This window comes from Oncorhynchus mykiss, chromosome 17 (assembly GCF_057628025.1).
Source record: "Oncorhynchus mykiss isolate SJ-2025 chromosome 17, ASM5762802v1, whole genome shotgun sequence".
NCBI classification, from domain to species: Eukaryota; Metazoa; Chordata; class Actinopteri; order Salmoniformes; family Salmonidae; genus Oncorhynchus; species Oncorhynchus mykiss.
The window spans coordinates 66865379-66885000 of record NC_143038.1 but is presented as its reverse complement, the minus strand read 5'-3'; the positions used below and the strand labels follow the sequence as shown (position 1 = coordinate 66885000).

The 19622-nt window shown below is 41.0% G+C and overlaps 1 long non-coding RNA gene and 7 other non-coding genes across 10 annotated transcripts; all 8 read right to left on the bottom strand.

Annotated features, from left to right (window-relative positions):
* Window positions 1-1154: 1154 nt before the first annotated feature.
* On the bottom strand, window positions 1155-1226 carry trnae-uuc (transfer RNA glutamic acid (anticodon UUC)). The gene has a single exon. It is a non-coding gene; the product is annotated as a tRNA-Glu (tRNA).
* A 1262-nt stretch (window positions 1227-2488) lies between these two features.
* trnae-uuc (transfer RNA glutamic acid (anticodon UUC)) lies at window positions 2489-2560 on the bottom strand. The gene has a single exon. It is a non-coding gene; the product is annotated as a tRNA-Glu (tRNA).
* Window positions 2561-2772: 212 nt separating this feature from the next.
* Window positions 2773-2845, bottom strand: trnar-acg (transfer RNA arginine (anticodon ACG)). Its single transcript has one exon. It is a non-coding gene; the product is annotated as a tRNA-Arg (tRNA).
* Window positions 2846-3828: 983 nt separating this feature from the next.
* On the bottom strand, window positions 3829-3900 carry trnae-uuc (transfer RNA glutamic acid (anticodon UUC)). Its single transcript has one exon. It is a non-coding gene; the product is annotated as a tRNA-Glu (tRNA).
* A 1268-nt stretch (window positions 3901-5168) lies between these two features.
* trnae-uuc (transfer RNA glutamic acid (anticodon UUC)) lies at window positions 5169-5240 on the bottom strand. Its single transcript has one exon. It is a non-coding gene; the product is annotated as a tRNA-Glu (tRNA).
* Window positions 5241-6792: 1552 nt separating this feature from the next.
* Window positions 6793-6865, bottom strand: trnar-acg (transfer RNA arginine (anticodon ACG)). Its single transcript has one exon. It is a non-coding gene; the product is annotated as a tRNA-Arg (tRNA).
* A 983-nt stretch (window positions 6866-7848) lies between these two features.
* On the bottom strand, window positions 7849-7920 carry trnae-uuc (transfer RNA glutamic acid (anticodon UUC)). The gene has a single exon. It is a non-coding gene; the product is annotated as a tRNA-Glu (tRNA).
* Window positions 7921-14746: 6826 nt separating this feature from the next.
* Window positions 14747-19309, bottom strand: LOC149976232 (uncharacterized). 3 transcript variants are annotated; one of them, XR_016488084.1, is made up of 5 exons: window positions 18042-19087; window positions 17728-17849; window positions 17468-17596; window positions 16158-16686; window positions 14747-16055 (listed from the first exon to the last, which is right to left on the bottom strand). It is a non-coding gene; the product is annotated as an uncharacterized LOC149976232 (long non-coding RNA). The 3 variants fall into 3 exon arrangements; XR_016488085.1 differs by lacking the exon at window positions 18042-19087 and adding an exon at window positions 19198-19309 and having other exon boundaries at window positions 16158-17596; XR_016488083.1 differs by having other exon boundaries at window positions 16158-17596.
* Between the last annotated feature and the right edge of the window lie 313 nt (window positions 19310-19622).

The following is a 19622-nucleotide window of genomic DNA, read 5'->3' as shown; positions in this document are numbered from 1 at the left end:
AATCATTCTAAAATGAGTTTGAAGTGAGAACAGCCAGAAGCACTGAAAAGTATTCAGTGTCAATCCCGGCTTGATTTCAATCAATTAAATTAAGTATCGAGCCAGCCAGGAGTCGAACCTAGAATCTACTGATCCGTAGTCAGACACGTTATCCATTGCGCCACTGGCCCCACATCTAAGCTGAAGTCAGGTCACACCTAGACCAGTGTACACAGTCATTGCGTCTGTCAACAACAAGGTTCCTTGGTTTTCTGTTTCAGATGCATATCTTAATTTGATCCTCCTGTTGTTGCATTAATTTTACTGCAGTGCAAGAAATGCAAACTTGAAGTGTATTCAATGTTTAAAAAGTATTGTAAATTATGAATCTACAAAACATGTCACATTTGCTGTTGCTGAGGGAATATTGTTGTGTTGTGTGATTCTGCTGCCAGTTAAAATGTGGTATCTGTTCTTACACAAGTGCATCCCAAATGACAAGATGTTCTTTTTCATACTGGGAATTCAACCCGGGCGAAATCCAGGAATCCTAAACGCCAGACCATATGGGAAGACAGTTACTTAAAAAAAACATCACAGACAAATCCATAAACGTTGAAATGATGCTTGTTGTAATTACAAGCTCCATCTTTTTCTCAGAGATGTTGGAGAAAAGTCCCATATAAAATCAGTCTAAGATGTGTTTGAATCGAGAACTGCCAGACACAATGAAAAGTATACAGTATTTTTCCCAGCTTGATTTTGGTCAAATAAATCTAGTTTTGAGCCAAACTGGAGTCAAATATTCAATCTTCTGACCTGTTATCAGACACGTTATCCATTGCGCCACTGGCCGCACAGCCAAGCTGAAGTCAGGACACACCTAGGCCAGTGTACACAGTCATAGCTTCTGTCACCGACAAGGTTCCTTGGGATTTCTGTTACAGATGCAAATCTTAATTTGATCCTCCTGTTGTTGCATGAATTTTACTGCAGAGCAAGAAATGCAGCCATGAAGTGTATTCAACGTTTAAAATGCCTTGTATAATTTGAATCTACATAACATGTCACATTTCCTGTTGCTGAGGGAATATTGTTGTGTTGTGTGAAACTGCTGCCAGTTAAAATGCAGTATCTGTTGTTACACAAGAGCATCCCAAACGACAAGATATTCTTTCCCATACCGGGAGTTGAACCCGGGCCACCTGGGTGAAAACCAGGAATCCTAACCGCTAGACCATATGGGAAGACACATACTTTAAATACACATCACAGACAAATCTTTAAATGTTGACATTATGCCTGTAGAATTAAAAGCTACATCTTTTTTTCTCTGAGATGTTGGGGAATGTCCAGATGAAATCATTCTAAAATGAGTTTGAAGTGAGAACAGCCAGAAGCACTGAAAAGTATTCAGTGTCAATCCCGGCTTGATTTCAATCAATTAAATATCGAGCCAGCCAGGAGTCGAACCTAGAATCTTCTGATCCGTAGTCAGACACGTTATACATTACGCCACTGGCCCCACGTATAAGCTGAAGTCAGGTCACAGCTAGACCAGTGTACACAGTCATTGCGTCTGTCAACAACAAGGTTCCTTGGTTTTCTGTTTCAGATGCATATCTTAATTTGATCCTCCTGTTGTTGCATGAATTTTACTGCAGAGCAAGAAATGCAAACTTGAAGTGTATTCAATGTTTAAAAAGTCTTGTAAATTATGAATCTACAAAACATGTCACATTTGCTGTTGCTGAGGGAATATTGTTGTGTTGTGTGATTCTGCTGCCAGTTAAAATGTGGTATCTGTTCTTACACAAGTGCATCCCAAATGACAAGATGTTCTTTCCCATACTGGGAGTTCAACCCGGGCGAAAACCAGGAATCCTAAACGCCAGACCATGTGGGAAGACAGTTACTTAAAAAAAACATCACAGACAAATCCATAAACGTTGAAATGATGCAAGTTGTAATTACAAGCTCCATCTTTTTCTCAGAGATGTTGGAGAAAAGTCCCATATAAAATCAGTCTAAAATGTGTTTGAATCGAGAACTGCCAGACACAATGAAAAGTATACAGTATTTTTCCCAGCTTGATTTTGGTCAAATAAATCTAGTTTTGAGCCAAACAGGAGTCAAATATTCAATCTTCTGACCTGTTATCAGACACGTTATCCATTGCGCCACTGGCCGCACAGCCAAGCTGAAGTCAGGACACACCTAGGCCAGTGTACACAGTCATAGCTTCTGTCACCGACAAGGTTCCTTGGGATTTCTGTTACAGATGCAAATCTTAATTTGATCCTCCTGTTGTTGCATGAATTTTACTGCAGAGCAAGAAATGCAGCAATGAAGTGTATTCAACGTTTAAAATGCCTTGTATAATTTGAATCTACATAACATGTCACATTTCCTGTTGCTGAGGGAATATTGTTGTGTTGTGTGAAACTGCTGCCAGTTAAAATGCAGTATCTGTTGTTACACAAGTGCATCCCAAACGACAAGATATTCTTTCCCATACCGGGAGTTGAACCCGGGCCACCTGGGTGAAAACCAGGAATCCTAACCGCTAGACCATATGGGAAGACACATACTTAAAATACACATCACAGACAAATCTTTAAATGTTGACATTATGCCTGTTGGATTAAAAGCTACATATTTTTTTCTCTGAGATGTTGGGGAATGTCTAGATGAAATCAGTCTAAAATGAGTTTGAAGTGAGAACAGCCAGAAGCACTGAAAAGTATACAGCATCAATCCCGGCTTGATTTCAATCAATTAAAAATTAAGTATCGAGCCAGCCAGGAGTCGAACCTAGAATCTTCTGATCCGTAGTCAGACACGTTATCCATTGCGCCACTGGCCCCACGTCTAAGCTGAAGTCAGGTCACAGCTAGACCAGTGTACACAGTCATTGCGTCTGTCAACAACAAGGTTCCTTGGTTTTCTGTTTCAGATGCATATCTTAATTTGATCCTCCTGTTGTTGCATGAATTTTACTGCAGAGCAAGAAATGCAAACTTGAAGTGTATTCAATGTTTAAAAAGTCTTGTAAATTATGAATCTACAAAACATGTCACATTTGCTGTTGCTCAGGGAATATTGTTGTGTTGTGTGATTCTGCTGCCAGTTAAAATGTGGTATCTGTTCTTACACAAGTGCATCCCAAATGACAAGATGTTCTTTCCCATACTGGGAGTTCAACCCGGGCGAAAACCAGGAATCCTAAACGCCAGACCATATGGGAAGACAGTTACTTAAAAAAACATCACAGACAAATCCATAAACGTTAAAATTATGCTTGTTGTATGACAAGCTCCATCTTTTTTCTGAGAGATGTTGGAGAAAAGTCCCATATAAAATCAGTCTAAAATGTGTTTGAATCGAGAACTGCCAGACACAATGAAAAGTATACAGTATTTTTCCCAGCTTGATTTTGGTCAAATAAATATAGTTTTGAGCCAAACAGGAGTCAAATATTCAATCTTCTGACCTGTTATCAGACACGTTATCCATTGCGCCACTGGCCGCACAGCCAAGCTGAAGTCAGGACACACCTAGGCCAGTGTACACAGTCATAGCTTCTGTCACCGACAAGGTTCCTTGGGATTTCTGTTACAGATGCAAATCTTAATTTGATCCTCCTGTTGTTGCATTAATTTTACTGCAGAGCAAGAAATGCAGCCATGAAGTGTATTCAACGTTTTAAAAGACTTGTATAATTTGAATCTACATAACATGTCACATTTCCTGTTGCTGAGGGAATATTGTTGTGTTGTGTGAAACTGCTGCCAGTTAAAATGCAGTATCTGTTGTTACACAAGTGCATCCCAAACAACAAGATATTCTTTCCCATACCGGGAGTTGAACCCAGGCCACCTGGGTGAAAACCAGGAATCCTAACCGCTAGACCATATGGGAAGACACATACTTAAAATACACATCACAGACAAATCTTTAAATGTTGACATTATGCCTGTTGGATTAAAAGCTACATCTTTTTTTCTCTGAGATGTTGGGGAATGTCCAGATGAAATCAGTCTAAAATGAGTTTGAAGTGAGAACAGCCAGAAGCACTGAAAAGTATTCAGTATCAATCCCGGCTTGATTTCAATCAATTAAATTAAATATCAAGCCAGCCAGGAGTCGAACCTAGAATCTTCTGATCCGTAGTCAGACACGTCATCCATTGCGCCACTGGCCCCACGACTGAGCTGAAGTCAGGTCACAGCTAGACCAGTGTACACAGTCATTGCGTCTGTCAACAACAAGGTTCCTTGGTTTTCTGTTTCAGATGCATATCTTCATTTGATCCTCCTGTTGTTGCATGAATTTTACTGCAGAGCAAGAAATGCAAACTTGAAGTGTATTCAATGTTTAAAAAGTCTTGTAAATTATGAATCTACAAAACATGTCACATTTGCTGTTGCTCAGGGAATATTGTTGTGTTGTGTGATTCTGCTGCCAGTTAAAATGTGGTATCTGTTCTTATACAAGTGCATCCCAAATGACAAGATGTTCTTTCCCATACTGGGAGTTCAACCCGGGCGAAAACCAGGAATCCTAAACGCCAGACCATATGGGAAGACAGTTACTTAAAAAAAACATCACAGACAAATCCATAAACGTTGAAATTATGCTTGTTGTAATTACAAGCTCCATCTTTTTTCTGAGAGATGTTGGAGAAAAGTCCCATATAAAATCAGTCTAAAATGTGTTTGAATCGAGAACTGCCAGACACAATGAAAAGTATACAGTATTTTTCCCAGCTTGATTTTGGTCAAATAAATATAGTTTTGAGCCAAACAGGAGTCAAATATTCAATCTTCTGACCTGTTATCAGACACGTTATCCATTGCGCCACTGGCCGCACAGCCAAGCTGAAGTCAGGACACACCTAGGCCAGTGTACACAGTCATAGCTTCTGTCACCGACAAGGTTCCTTGGGATTTCTGTTACAGATGCAAATCTTAATTTGATCCTCCTGTTGTTGCATGAATTTTACTGCAGAGCAAGAAATGCAGCCATGAAGTGTATTCAACGTGTAAAAAGCCTTGTATAATTTGAATCTACATAACATGTCACATTTCCTGTTGCTGAGGGAATATTGTTGTGTTGTGTGAAACTGCTGCCAGTTAAAATGCAGTATCTGTTGTTACACAAGTGCATCCCAAACAACAAGATATTCTTTCCCATACCGGGAGTTGAACCCGGGCCACCTGGGTGAAAACCAGGAATCCTAACCGCTAGACCATATGGGAAGACACATACTTAAAATACACATCACAGACAAATCTTTAAATGTTGACATTATGCCTGTTGGATTAAAAGCTACATCTTTTTTTCTCTGAGATGTTGGGGAATGTCCAGATGAAATCAGTCTAAAATGAGTTTGAAGTGAGAACAGTGAGAGCACTGAAAAGTATACAGCATCAATCCCTGCTTGATTTCAATCAATTAAAAATTAAGTATCGAGCCAGCCAGGAGTCGAACCTAGAATCTTCTGATCCGTAGTCAGACACGTTATACATTACGCCACTGGCCCCACGTATAAGCTGAAGTCAGGTCACAGCTAGACCAGTGTACACAGTCATTGCGTCTGTCAACAACAAGGTTCCTTGGTTTTCTGTTTCAGATGCATATCTTAATTTGATCCTCCTGTTGTTGCATGAATTTTACTGCAGAGCAAGAAATGCAAACTTGAAGTGTATTCAATGTTTAAAAAGTCTTGTAAACTATGAATCTACAAAACATGTCACATTTGCTGTTGCTGAGGGAATATTGTTGTGTTGTGTGATTCTGCTGCCAGTTAAAATGTGGTATCTGTTCTTACACAAGTGCATCCCAAATGACAAGATGTTCTTTCCCATACTGGGAGTTCAACCCGGGCGAAAACCAGGAATCCTAAACGCCAGACCATGTGGGAAGACAGTTACTTAAAAAAAACATCACAGACAAATCCATAAACGTTGAAATGATGCAAGTTGTAATTACAAGCTCCATCTTTTTCTCAGAGATGTTGGAGAAAAGTCCCATATAAAATCAGTCTAAAATGTGTTTGAATCGAGAACTGCCAGACACAATGAAAAGTATACAGTATTTTTCCCAGCTTGATTTTGGTCAAATAAATCTAGTTTTGAGCCAAACAGGAGTCAAATATTCAATCTTCTGACCTGTTATCAGACACGTTATCCATTGCGCCACTGGCCGCACAGCCAAGCTGAAGTCAGGACACACCTAGGCCAGTGTACACAGTCATAGCTTCTGTCACCGACAAGGTTCCTTGGGATTTCTGTTACAGATGCAAATCTTAATTTGATCCTCCTGTTGTTGCATGAATTTTACTGCAGAGCAAGAAATGCAGCAATGAAGTGTATTCAACGTTTAAAATGCTTTGTATAATTTGAATCTACATAACATGTCACATTTCCTGTTGCTGAGGGAATATTGTTGTGTTGTGTGAAACTGCTGCCAGTTAAAATGCAGTATCTGTTGTTACACAAGTGCATCCCAAACGACAAGATATTCTTTCCCATACCGGGAGTTGAACCTGGGCCACCTGGGTGAAAACCAGGAATCCTAACCGCTAGACCATATGGGAAGACACATACTTAAAATACACATCACAGACAAATCTTTAAATGTTGACATTATGCCTGTTGGATTAAAAGCTACATATTTTTTTCTCTGAGATGTTGGGGAATGTCCAGATGAAATCAGTCTAAAATGAGTTTGAAGTGAGAACAGCCAGAAGCACTGAAAAGTATACAGCATCAATCCCGGCTTGATTTCAATCAATTAAAAATTAAGTATCGAGCCAGCCAGGAGTCGAACCTAGAATCTTCTGATCCGTAGTCAGACACGTTATCCATTGCGCCACTGGCCCCACGTCTAAGCTGAAGTCAGGTCACAGCTAGACCAGTGTACACAGTCATTGCGTCTGTCAACAACAAGGTTCCTTGGTTTTCTGTTTCAGATGCATATCTTAATTTGATCCTCCTGTTGTTGCATGAATTTTACTGCAGAGCAAGAAATGCAAACTTGAAGTGTATTCAATGTTTAAAAAGTCTTGTAAATTATGAATCTACAAAACATGTCACATTTGCTGTTGCTCAGGGAATATTGTTGTGTTGTGTGATTCTGCTGCCAGTTAAAATGTGGTATCTGTTCTTACACAAGTGCATCCCAAATGACAAGATGTTCTTTCCCATACTGGGAGTTCAACCCGGGCGAAAACCAGGAATCCTAAACGCCAGACCATATGGGAAGACAGTTACTTAAAAAAACATCACAGACAAATCCATAAACGTTAAAATTATGCTTGTTGTATGACAAGCTCCATCTTTTTTCTGAGAGATGTTGGAGAAAAGTCCCATATAAAATCAGTCTAAAATGTGTTTGAATCGAGAACTGCCAGACACAATGAAAAGTATACAGTATTTTTCCCAGCTTGATTTTGGTCAAATAAATATAGTTTTGAGCCAAACAGGAGTCAAATATTCAATCTTCTGACCTGTTATCAGACACGTTATCCATTGCGCCACTGGCCGCACAGCCAAGCTGAAGTCAGGACACACCTAGGCCAGTGTACACAGTCATAGCTTCTGTCACCGACAAGGTTCCTTGGGATTTCTGTTACAGATGCAAATCTTAATTTGATCCTCCTGTTGTTGCATTAATTTTACTGCAGAGCAAGAAATGCAGCCATGAAGTGTATTCAACGTTTTAAAAGACTTGTATAATTTGAATCTACATAACATGTCACATTTCCTGTTGCTGAGGGAATATTGTTGTGTTGTGTGAAACTGCTGCCAGTTAAAATGCAGTATCTGTTGTTACACAAGTGCATCCCAAACAACAAGATATTCTTTCCCATACCGGGAGTTGAACCCAGGCCACCTGGGTGAAAACCAGGAATCCTAACCGCTAGACCATATGGGAAGACACATACTTAAAATACACATCACAGACAAATCTTTAAATGTTGACATTATGCCTGTTGGATTAAAAGCTACATCTTTTTTTCTCTGAGATGTTGGGGAATGTCCAGATGAAATCAGTCTAAAATGAGTTTGAAGTGAGAACAGCCAGAAGCACTGAAAAGTATTCAGTATCAATCCCGGCTTGATTTCAATCAATTAAATTAAATATCAAGCCAGCCAGGAGTCGAACCTAGAATCTTCTGATCCGTAGTCAGACACGTCATCCATTGCGCCACTGGCCCCACGTCTAAGCTGAAGTCAGGTCACAGCTAGACCAGTGTACACAGTCATTGCGTCTGTCAACAACAAGGTTCCTTGGTTTTCTGTTTCAGATGCATATCTTCATTTGATCCTCCTGTTGTTGCATGAATTTTACTGCAGAGCAAGAAATGCAAACTTGAAGTGTATTCAATGTTTAAAAAGTCTTGTAAATTATGAATCTACAAAACATGTCACATTTGCTGTTGCTCAGGGAATATTGTTGTGTTGTGTGATTCTGCTGCCAGTTAAAATGTGGTATCTGTTCTTACACAAGTGCATCCCAAATGACAAGATGTTCTTTCCCATACTGGGAGTTCAACCCGGGCGAAAACCAGGAATCCTAAACGCCAGACCATATGGGAAGACAGTTACTTAAAAAAAACATCACAGACAAATCCATAAACGTTGAAATTATGCTTGTTGTGATTACAAGCTCCATCTTTTTTCTGAGAGATGTTGGAGAAAAGTCCCATATAAAATCAGTCTAAAATGTGTTTGAATCGAGAACTGCCAGACACAATGAAAAGTATACAGTATTTTTCCCAGCTTGATTTTGGTCAAATAAATATAGTTTTGAGCCAAACAGGAGTCAAATATTCAATCTTCTGACCTGTTATCAGACACGTTATCCATTGCGCCACTGGCCGCACAGCCAAGCTGAAGTCAGGACACACCTAGGCCAGTGTACACAGTCATAGCTTCTGTCACCGACAAGGTTCCTTGGGATTTCTGTTACAGATGCAAATCTTAATTTGATCCTCCTGTTGTTGCATGAATTTTACTGCAGAGCAAGAAATGCAGCCATGAAGTGTATTCAACGTGTAAAAAGCCTTGTATAATTTGAATCTACATAACATGTCACATTTCCTGTTGCTGAGGGAATATTGTTGTGTTGTGTGAAACAGCTGCCAGTTAAAATGCAGTATCTGTTGTTACACAAGTGCATCCCAAATGACAAGATAATCTTACCCATACCGGGAGTTGAACCCGGGACACCTGGGTGAAAACCAGGAATCCTAACCGCTAGAACATATGGGAAGACACATACTTAAAATACACATCACAGACAAATCTTTAAATGTTGACATTATGCCTGTTGGATTAAAAGCTACATCTTTTTTTCTCTGAGATGTTGGGGAATGTCCAGATGAAATCAGTCTAAAATGAGTTTGAAGTGAGAACAGCCAGAAGCACTGAAAAGTATTCAGTATCAATCCCGGCTTGATTTCAATCAATTAAATTAAATATCAAGCCAGCCAGGAGTCGAACCTAGAATCTTCTGATCCGTAGTCAGACACGTCATCCATTGCGCCACTGGCCCCACGTCTAAGCTGAAGTCAGGTCACAGCTAGACCAGTGTACACAGTCATTGCGTCTGTCAACAACAAGGTTCCTTGGTTTTCTGTTTCAGATGCATATCTTAATTTGATCCTCCTGTTGTTGCATGAATTTTACTGCAGAGCAAGAAATGCAAACTTGAAGTGTATTCAATGTTTAAAAAGTATTGTAAATTATGAATCTACAAAACATGTCACATTTGCTGTTGCTGAGGGAATATTGTTGTGTTGTGTGATTCTGCTGCCAGTTAAAATGTGGTATCTGTTCTTACACAAGTGCATCCCAAATGACAAGATGTTCTTTCCCATACTGGGAGTTCAACCCGGGCGAAAACCAGGAATCCTAAACGCCAGACCATATGGGAAGACAGTTACTTAAAAAAAACATCACAGACAAATCCATAAACGTTGAAATTATGCTTGTTGTAATTACAAGCTCCATCTTTTTTTCTGAGAGATGTTGGAGAAAAGTCCCATATAAAATCAGTCTAAAATGTGTTTGAATCGAGAACTGCCAGACACAATGAAAAGTATACAGTATTTTTCCCAGCTTGATTTTGGTCAAATAAATATAGTTTTGAGCCAAACAGGAGTCAAATATTCAATCTTCTGACCTGTTATCAGACACGTTATCCATTGCGCCAGTGGCCGCACAGCCAAGCTGAAGTCAGGACACACCTAGGCCAGTGTACACAGTCATAGCTTCTGTCACCGACAAGGTTCCTTGGGATTTCTGTTACAGATGCAAATCTTAATTTGATCTTCCTGTTGTTGCATGAATTTTACTGCAGAGCAAGAAATGCAGCCATGAAGTGTATTCAACGTTTAAAAAGCCTTGTATAATTTGAATCTACATAACATGTCACATTTCCTGTTGCTGAGGGAATATTGTTGTGTTGTGTGAAACTGCTGCCAGTTAAAATGCAGTATCTGTTGTTACACAAGTGCATCCCAAACGACAAGACATTCATTCCTATATCGGGAGTTGAACCCCAGCCACCTGGATGAAAACCAGGAATCCTAACCGCTAGACCATATGGGAAGACACATACTTAAAATACACATCACAGACAAATCTTTAAATGTTGACATTATGCCTGTTGGATTAAAAGCTACATCTTTTTTTCACTGAGATGTTGGGGAATGTCCAGATGAAATCAGTCTAAAATGAGTTTGAAGTGAGAACAGCCAGAAGCACTGAAAAGTATACAGTATCAATCCCGGCTTGATTTCAATCTATTAAATTAAGTATCGAGCCAGCCAGGAGTCAAACCTAGAATCTTCTGACCGGTAGACAGACACGTTATCCATTGCGCCACTGGCCCCACGTCTAAGTTGAAGTCAGGTCACAGCTGGACCAGTGTACACAGTCATTGCGTCTGTCAACAACAAGGTTCCTTGGTTTTCTGTTTCAGATGCATATCTTAATTTGATCCTCCTGTTGTTGTTTGAATTTTACTGCAGAGCAAGAAATGCAAACTTGAAGTGTATTCAATGTTTAAAAAGTCTTGTAAATTATGAATCTACAAAACATGTCACATTTGCTGTTGCTGAGGGAATATTGTTGTGTTGTGTGATTCTGCTGCCAGTTAAAATGTGGTATCTGTTCTTACACAAGTGCATCCCAAATGACAAGATGTTCTTTCCCATACTGGGAGTTCAACCCGGGCGAAAACCAGGAATCCTAAACGCCAGACCATATGGGAAGACAGTTACTTAAAAAAACATCACAGACAAATCCATAAACGTTGAAATGATGCTTGTTGTATTACAAGCTCCATCTTTTTTCTCAGAGATGTTGGAGAAAAGTCCCATATAAAATCAGTCTAAAATGTGTTTGAATCGAGAACTGCCAGACACAATGAAAAGTATACAGTATTTTTCCCAGCTTGATTTTGGTCAAATAAATCTAGTTTTGAGCCAAACAGGAGTCAAATATTCAATCTTCTGACCTGTTATCAGACACGTTATCCATTGCGCCACTGGCCGCACAGCCAAGCTGAAGTCAGGACACACCTAGGCCAGTGTACACAGTCATAGCTTCTGTCACAGACAAGGTTCCTTGGGATTTCTGTTACAGATGCAAATCTTAATTTGATCCTCCTGTTGTTGCATGAATTTTACTGCAGAGCAAGAAATGCAGCCATGAAGTGTATTCAATGTTTAAAATGCCTTGTATAATTTGAATCTACATAACATGTCACATTTCCTGTTGCTGAGGGAATATTGTTGTGTTGTGTGAAACTGCTGCCAGTTAAAATATGTTGTTACACAAGTGCATGCCAAATTACAAGATGTTGTTTCCCATACCACGTGTTGAAGTCAGGGTTCCTGGGGGAAAACCTGTAATTCTAACCGCTACACCATATGGGAAGACACTCTCAATCAAAAAACTTTACTGACAAATCTATAAAGTACAATAAAAATCTGGTTGAAATTATGTCTGTAGTTTTTAAAAGCTCAATCTTTTTCTCGGAGAGGTTGGGGAAAAGTCCCACATAAAATCTTTCTACAATGTGTTTGACGCATGCTCTCTCCGACAAGATGGTGACCTCATGAATCTCTGAGAACCAGACAGTAACAGTTTGGAAATGTTGTATTAGACTTATGGCTCAGCTGTTTAGGGAGCTTGTATATGAAAAACTAATTTCCAGGGTAGGTATGCCTGAGTATTAGTAAGAGCTGTGAACACTACAAGAGACAAGAAACCTTAAGATAAACCACAGAAGACTGTAAAGAAGGAAGAAAGAAAACGTTGATTTGTTAAGTGATACTGATAAGCCCGTGACGACCTTAACCTCGGAAGCAAGACAACGCCTAAAACATAGATAAAGGTGTGAGTATAAATCAGCAATATATCAGGTGCCTAAAAAGTGTTTTCTAAATGTGTATAGAACACAACTGTACTGAAAGATCCAGGGTTGATGTCTAATGAACAATTATGGGGGTATATGTTTGATTACCCATCCTGTAGAGTGAAACCTTTTTTTTAATTTTACCTTTATTTAACTAGGCAAGTCAGTTAAGAACAAATAGGAGTTTGTTCTAGGAGTTAGGAGTGGACTACAGGATTGAAGACTGGCACATGTTTCGCAAGGTGGTGTGTCCTGAACTGAGAGTTAGCTCAAAGGGTTAAAAAGTTTCCTTTTCTGGATTGGGTTTGAATCCTAGCAGTGTCTGCACTCATAACTGTTGTCACAATTACCTACCTATTACTCGGGAAACGTCCTCCTAAATAAAGTGGAAAGTGTTCCTTTTTTGGACAAGAAATATACAGGCAGAGGGTTCAAGAAAATTCATTGTTCCTGGTGAGGCTTCTCATAACCTCGGCATAGCTCTGCTGCATATCGCTGTATATGTACCATGTGCTAACCGATTGCGCCACAGGCTCCATAGAAAACAGAATGCTGATCACCAATGATTGCACAAAGATGGTTGTACGATATTTGGTCCAACGCCAGCTTGTGATTGAGCATCCTGGTTAGCTTGGTCAGTGGAGCATGAGACTTCTAATATGAGAGGTGTGGGTTCGAGGGAAATGTTGGGCAAACTATTTATTCGGTGAAGCATTACCTCACTTTGCAAACTGCCATCCACTTCCTCTAAAGAGCAGGCTTGACAACCTGCATTGCAGATGTGTCAGGCTCAGCTGGTGCAACATGAGACCCTGGTATTGAATCCTAGCAGTGCCTGCACTCATAACTGTTGTCACAATGACCTACCTATTACTCAAGATCTACTGTTCAGTCGTGTGGTCAGGTGCCACAAAGAGGGAGTTTGGAAAATTACTATAGCCCTTATGCACATTCCATGACCGAACATTCGAAGCACAACTTCCTACCGTTGTGGTCATTTCCGGTGGCGCAAACTATATAACAAAAGTCTAGTTGTTATCGACAATATAACATTACTACCACTATGTCGCAGTTTTTTACTAGGTGTCTTCAGGATTTGCCTCAAATTAATATTAATTATGTACATCGAATTGCTAAATCAGCCTCCGAGACTCCAGCTAGCAAGAACGAAAAGTGGTTCAAGATGTATATAGGAAGCTACATAGACAACTATGAAGGTGAGTCAGTGACAGATATACCTAGCTACAATCATATTAGCTAGCCAGCTAATTTAACCAGTAACTGTAGTTAGCTAGTTACTTCGTAAAATGATGTAATGTTGACAGAATCTACCTGAGAATGTGTGTATTTTCATTAGCTTGCTTAAAAATGATGCTTGCTAGCTATATTTGCTCGCTGTTATTCATGTCTTCCATTGTACACAGTAACTAAAGATACATTGACAGGGGAGATCACCGTGAGGGCTGCCTGTCACAGGTCCATGAGGAAGAGGGAAAGGTTATAGATAGCTACTAGCAAACCTTAGAACATCTCCTGTGAGATACTGTCATCATGGTGTGTTGGAGACAGTGTCAACGTTTAATCTTATCAATAGATAGATATTAATGATGGGTCCCAATCCCAATTTAGAATTGCCCACTTAACAGGTTATTTGGTAAAGATCTGTTGATGCAGTGTTTGGTAGTTTTGTTACTGAAACACAATGTATTCCTGTATAGTTAAATGAGCTCCTAGTTAAGAAGACTAGACACTACTATGTTTATTGTTATTTATGGGCCGCATCATTCTTGTTTCTCACTTCAGTCTTTCATAACACTTATCTTCACTTCACAGATGGTGTTAAAGCACTCCATACCAGTGATAGTGGTCCAAAGCCACTGCTCCTGTGTTGCAGGAAGTGCTATGTGCATTCATCTGGTGTCCCTTCTTTACCAGACAGCGCACTACTCTCAACTAAACATTCCTGCTGCACCACCAGTTCACAGCTGCACAGACACAGAACAGTGTTGGCACAAGCCATGAACACTTGTGAGTCTATCAATATCCGTAAAAAATGCACCTGAAAAGTATTCAGCCTATGTAATAGTAAATCCTTGTTAATTAGGGTGTGAAGCCAGGTCCGGTTGATGGGATAGAGTTCTGTAAGCCTACTAACTCGTGTGCTGATGGAATAAGGTAAGTTGGAGGTTCCTAGAATGAAAACATTTTAGAAAACATTTTCTTGTGACTTTTTGTTTCCAGATGATAAGCCTAAACAGTGGCGTCTTTACGAAGTAATGAAAAATGTATAGGACAAAGACTGGGGAGAAATATATAATAATCTATAAATCTGTATATTTTAATCAATTTTATTTGAACTTTCAGGTTTGTGCTGTTTCTGGACAAGTTACATGAGTCTTTGTCATAGTAATCTCTCCAACCTGATTTTAAGGTTTTAAAATGGGTTGGCGCCCTCCCTTGGGTTGTGCCTTGGCGGAGATCTTTGCGGGCTATACTCAGCCTTGTCTCGGGATGGTAAGTTGGTGGTTGAAGATATCCCTCTAGTGGTGTGGGGGCTGTGCTTTGGAAAAGTGGGTGGGGTTATATCCTTCCTGTTTGGCCCTGTCCGGGGCTATCATCGGATGGGGCCACAGTGTTCCTGACCCATCCTGTCTCAGCCTCCAGTATTTATGCTGCAGTAGTTTATGTGTCGGGGGGATAGGGTCAGTTTGGTATACCTGGAGTACTTCTCCTGTCTTATCCGGTGTCCTGTGTGAATTTAAGTATGCTCTCTCTAATTCTCTCTTTCTTTCTCTCTCTCTCTGAGGACCTGAGCCCTAGGACCATGCCTCAGGACTACCTGGCATGATGACTCCTTGCTGTCCCCAGTCCACCTGGCCGTGCTGCTGCTCCAGTTTCAACTGTTCTGCCTGCGGCTACGGAACCCTGACCTGTTCACCGGACGTGCTACCTGTCCCAGACCTGCTGTTTTCAAGTCTCTAGAGACAGGAGTGGTAAAGATACTCTTAATGATCGGCTATGAAAAGCCAACTGACATTTACTCCTGAGGTGCTGACTTGCTGCAACCTTGGCAACTACTGTGATTATTATTATTTGACCATGCTGGTCATTTATGAACATTTTAACATCTTGGTCATGTTCTGTTATAATCTCTACCCGGCACAGCCAGAAGAGGACTGGCCACCCCTCATAGCCTGGTTCCTCTCTAGGTTTCTTCCTAGGTTTTGGCCTTTCTAGGGAGTTTTTCCTAGCCACCGTGCTTCTACACCTGCATTGCTTGCTGTTTGGGGTTTTGGGCTGGGTTTCTGTACAGCACTTTGAGATATCAGCTGATGTAAGAAGGGCTATATAAATACATTTGATTTGATTTGAAAATGTTTTACAGAAGTTCTCTACAAACCACTCAATGGATACATGCCTGGTATGCAGACCAAGAGATAAAGAGGGGGCTAGCGGATGTACAGGAGTACTGCACACTGAAGAATGTTAACTTCTTTCCGTGTGGCTTCGTAGTGCAGCCAGATTCCCCGTGGTTAGGATCCTCTCCAGACGGCATCACATTTGATCCCAGTGTGCAACCTCACTTTGGACTCTCAGAGGTCAGGTACCCAAATGTACCAAGTTATGTTGACTGCCCTCACCTGAAGATACAGAATGGAGAGCTGAAGTCTTTACCTAAAGATACAGAATGGAGAGCTGAAGTCCTTACCTGAATATACAGAATGGAGAGCTGAAGTCCTTACCTGAGGATACAGAATGGAGAGCTGATGTCCTTATCTGAGGATACAGAATGGAGAGCTGATGTCCTTATCTGAGGATACAGAATGGAGAGCTGATGTCCTTATCTGAGGATACAGAATGGAGAGCTGATATCCTTATCTGAGGATACAGAATGGAGAGCTGATGTCCTTATCTGAGGATACAGAATGGAGAGCTGATGTCCTTATCTGAGGATACAGAATGGAGAGCTGATGTCCTTATCTGAGGATACAGAATGGAGAGCTGATGTGCTTACCTGAAGATACAGAATGGAGAGCTGAAGTCCTTACCTGAAAATACAGAATGGAGAGCTGAAGTCCTTACCTGAATATACAGAATGGAGAGCTGAAGTCCTTACCTGAAGATACAGAATAGAGAGCTGAAGTCCTTACCTGAAGATACAGAATGGAGATGTTGAAGAGATCTCATGCTTACTTCTGGCAGGTGCAAGGTCAAATCCTTCTCACAGGTTGTAGCTGGTGTGACTTTATCATCTGTGCACAGGAGCACATCCTAGTTGAAAGGATATATCAAGATCTACAGGTTTCAAAAACTATAAGAGAGAAGGTTGACCACTTATTTTTACCATTACTTGCAGAAGTGTCTATCTCGCACCTGAATGGATCCCCTGCATGGGTGTCAAGTTTAGTGGTATCATGAAAAATAAGTATTGATGTTCTTGTGAAGAAAACTACAGTGGAATAGATTTGTTTAAAACAAATATTTCAGCAAATGTTCAACAGTTCAGTTAATCAATTACACATCTCTAACATTGTATTCAATCTTGCATTCTGGATATTCTGTGTTTACTTGATATCTTTCCCTCCCCCAACTCCTTGCCTAATTACAGCCAATACAAGCTCCACACACATTATTGATACATGTCATATATAAACAAATTATTATTTTTCTGCTAGTAAATAAACACATGTACATTTACACTGGCCTGGCCCATGCACTGACAAAAGGTCCATTTTGATAGTTGACCAACAGGCATGCCACTACAAATAATTGGTTGATGCTGCCTGAGATTGTTAGGGGGATGACCGTGTCAAACAGCTTGTGTTCCTTTACTCAGCGGATCATTCTTTCAACAAGCACTCTCAGCCTGGCAATGGATTGGGTCTCCCTAACCTCATGCGCTGGCATCTGTGTGCGTCTTGATAGAAAGGCTGGCCGGTAGACCTTGCACGGAACAATGTCATCTACGAGAAAGCCCTCATCCACCATAATGGCCATGTCAGGTGAGTAAGGAAATAATTCCAGACTGCTTGAAGATCTCCTTGTCACTCACAGATTCAGCATACAATGATGACACAAGAGACGATTGGTGGATGCTGAACCGATGGGCCAAACCATTCGGCTTCAGACCCAGCGACAGATGAGTCAAAAACAAGAAGAAATTGTTGATTGATGGCCGTGTCTGAACATAAAGAAAACCATTTTAGTACAATATATTGTCCATAACACAAAAAGTAAATCATGTTTAACAATTACAGTAAGATCAAATAATATTCTCTATTAAGTACTGTATTTAATGAAGTTGTCCCTTACTGGTTTTCTTCGAGTAACACTTGTTTCAGATGGATTGGTGCTTGTGACTCTTATAAACCTGGTCTCTGCTGCCCGCTCAATCAAGTGCCAGAAGGCCATCAGGTGGGTGTAGTTTGCAAAACCTAAAGACAGACCCAGACTATTTGAATACCAAAAAAGCTCATTACTATTATTGCCCATCTTCTCTAAGCATCAAGTAGCACTAGACATGATTTAGCTGCTATTGTAGCTGTTGTCACGACGTACTGCCACCAACCACCTTTTTCTGAGCTCTACATCGACCGGGAAACTACGGAAGCTCACAATACCATTACCTTTTGAAGAAACTGAACACAGAGGCACTGAACAATGTTCATTAGCACCTCCTTCGCAGTCCACTCAGGCGTGACACCCGCTGAAGGCCCATTATGCTAACCAGCTAGGCCTGCTAGCTACCTAGAGCTACTTGGAACCCTACTAATTCCACGACTGGTCTATCGACGTCACCGCACGAAGAGGCAAAAACAGACCTACCCCCATCGTGACGTCCCCGAAAGGCTAACTTTCTAGCCCCTGCTATCTGTCTGTTTGCTAACCCGGTCTGCTAACTGCTAGCTTGCCTGCCCAGTCTGCTAACTGCTAGCCCTTGCTAACTGCTTGGTTGCTAACCTGGTCTGCTAACTGCTAGCCCCTGCTAACTGCTTGCTAACCCGGCCTGCTAACTGCTAGCTTGCCCCGGTCTACTAACTGCTAGCTGCCGGCCCCCGGCCTGCTAACTGCTAGCTTACCTGCCCGGTCTGTAACTGCTAGCCCATTCTAACTGCTTACTTGCTAACCCAGCCTGCTAACTGCTAGCTTGCCCCGGTCTACTAGCTGCTAGCTTGTTACCATCTGCCTGCTAACTGTCTGAATCACCGTGTCCCCAGCCAGCCCAACCACTCACTGGGCCCATATGTTCACTTGACTACGCATGCCTCTCTCTAATATCAATATGCCTTGCCCATTACTGTCCTGGTTAGTGATTACTGTCTTATTTCACTGTAGAGCCTCTAGCCCTGCTCAATATGCCTTAGCCAACCATGTTGTTCCACCTCCTACATATGCGATGACATCACCTGGTTTAAACATCTCTAGAGACTATATCTCTCTCTTCATTACTCAATGCCTAGGTTTACCTCCAATGTACTCACATCCTACCTTACCTTTGTCTGTACACTATGCCTTGAATCTATGCTATCATGCCCAGAAACCTGCTCCTTTTACTCTATGTTCTGAAAGTGTTAGACGGCCAGTTCATATAGTCTTTAGCCTTAACCTTATCCTACTTCTCCTCTGTTCCTCTGGTGATGTGGAGGTTAATCCAGGTCCTGCAGTGCCAAGCTCCACTCCCACCCCCCAGGTGCTCTCATTTGTTGACTTCTGTTAACATAAAAGCCTTGGTTTCATGCATGTTAACATTAGAAGCCTACTCCCTAAGTTTGTTTTACTCACTTCTTTAGCACACTCTGCCAACCCAGATGTCTTAGCCGTGTCTGAATCCTGGCTTAGGAAAACCACCAAAAACCCTGAAATCTCCATTGCTTACTATAACGTTTTCCGCCAAGATAGAACTGCCAAAGGGGGCGGTGTTGCAATCTACTGCAAAGATAGCCTGCAGAGTTCTGTATTACTATCTAAGTCTGTACCCAAACAATTTGAGCTTCTACTTCTAAAAATTCACTTTTCCAGAAACAAGTCTCTCACTGTTGCCGCTTGCTATAGACCTCCCTCTGCCCCTAGCTGTGCCCTCGATACCATATGTGTATTGATTGCCCCCCATCTATCTTCTGAGCTCGTGGTACTAGGTGACCTAAACTGGGACATGCTTAACACCCCGGCCATCCTACAAACTAAGCTTGATGCCCTCAATCTCACAC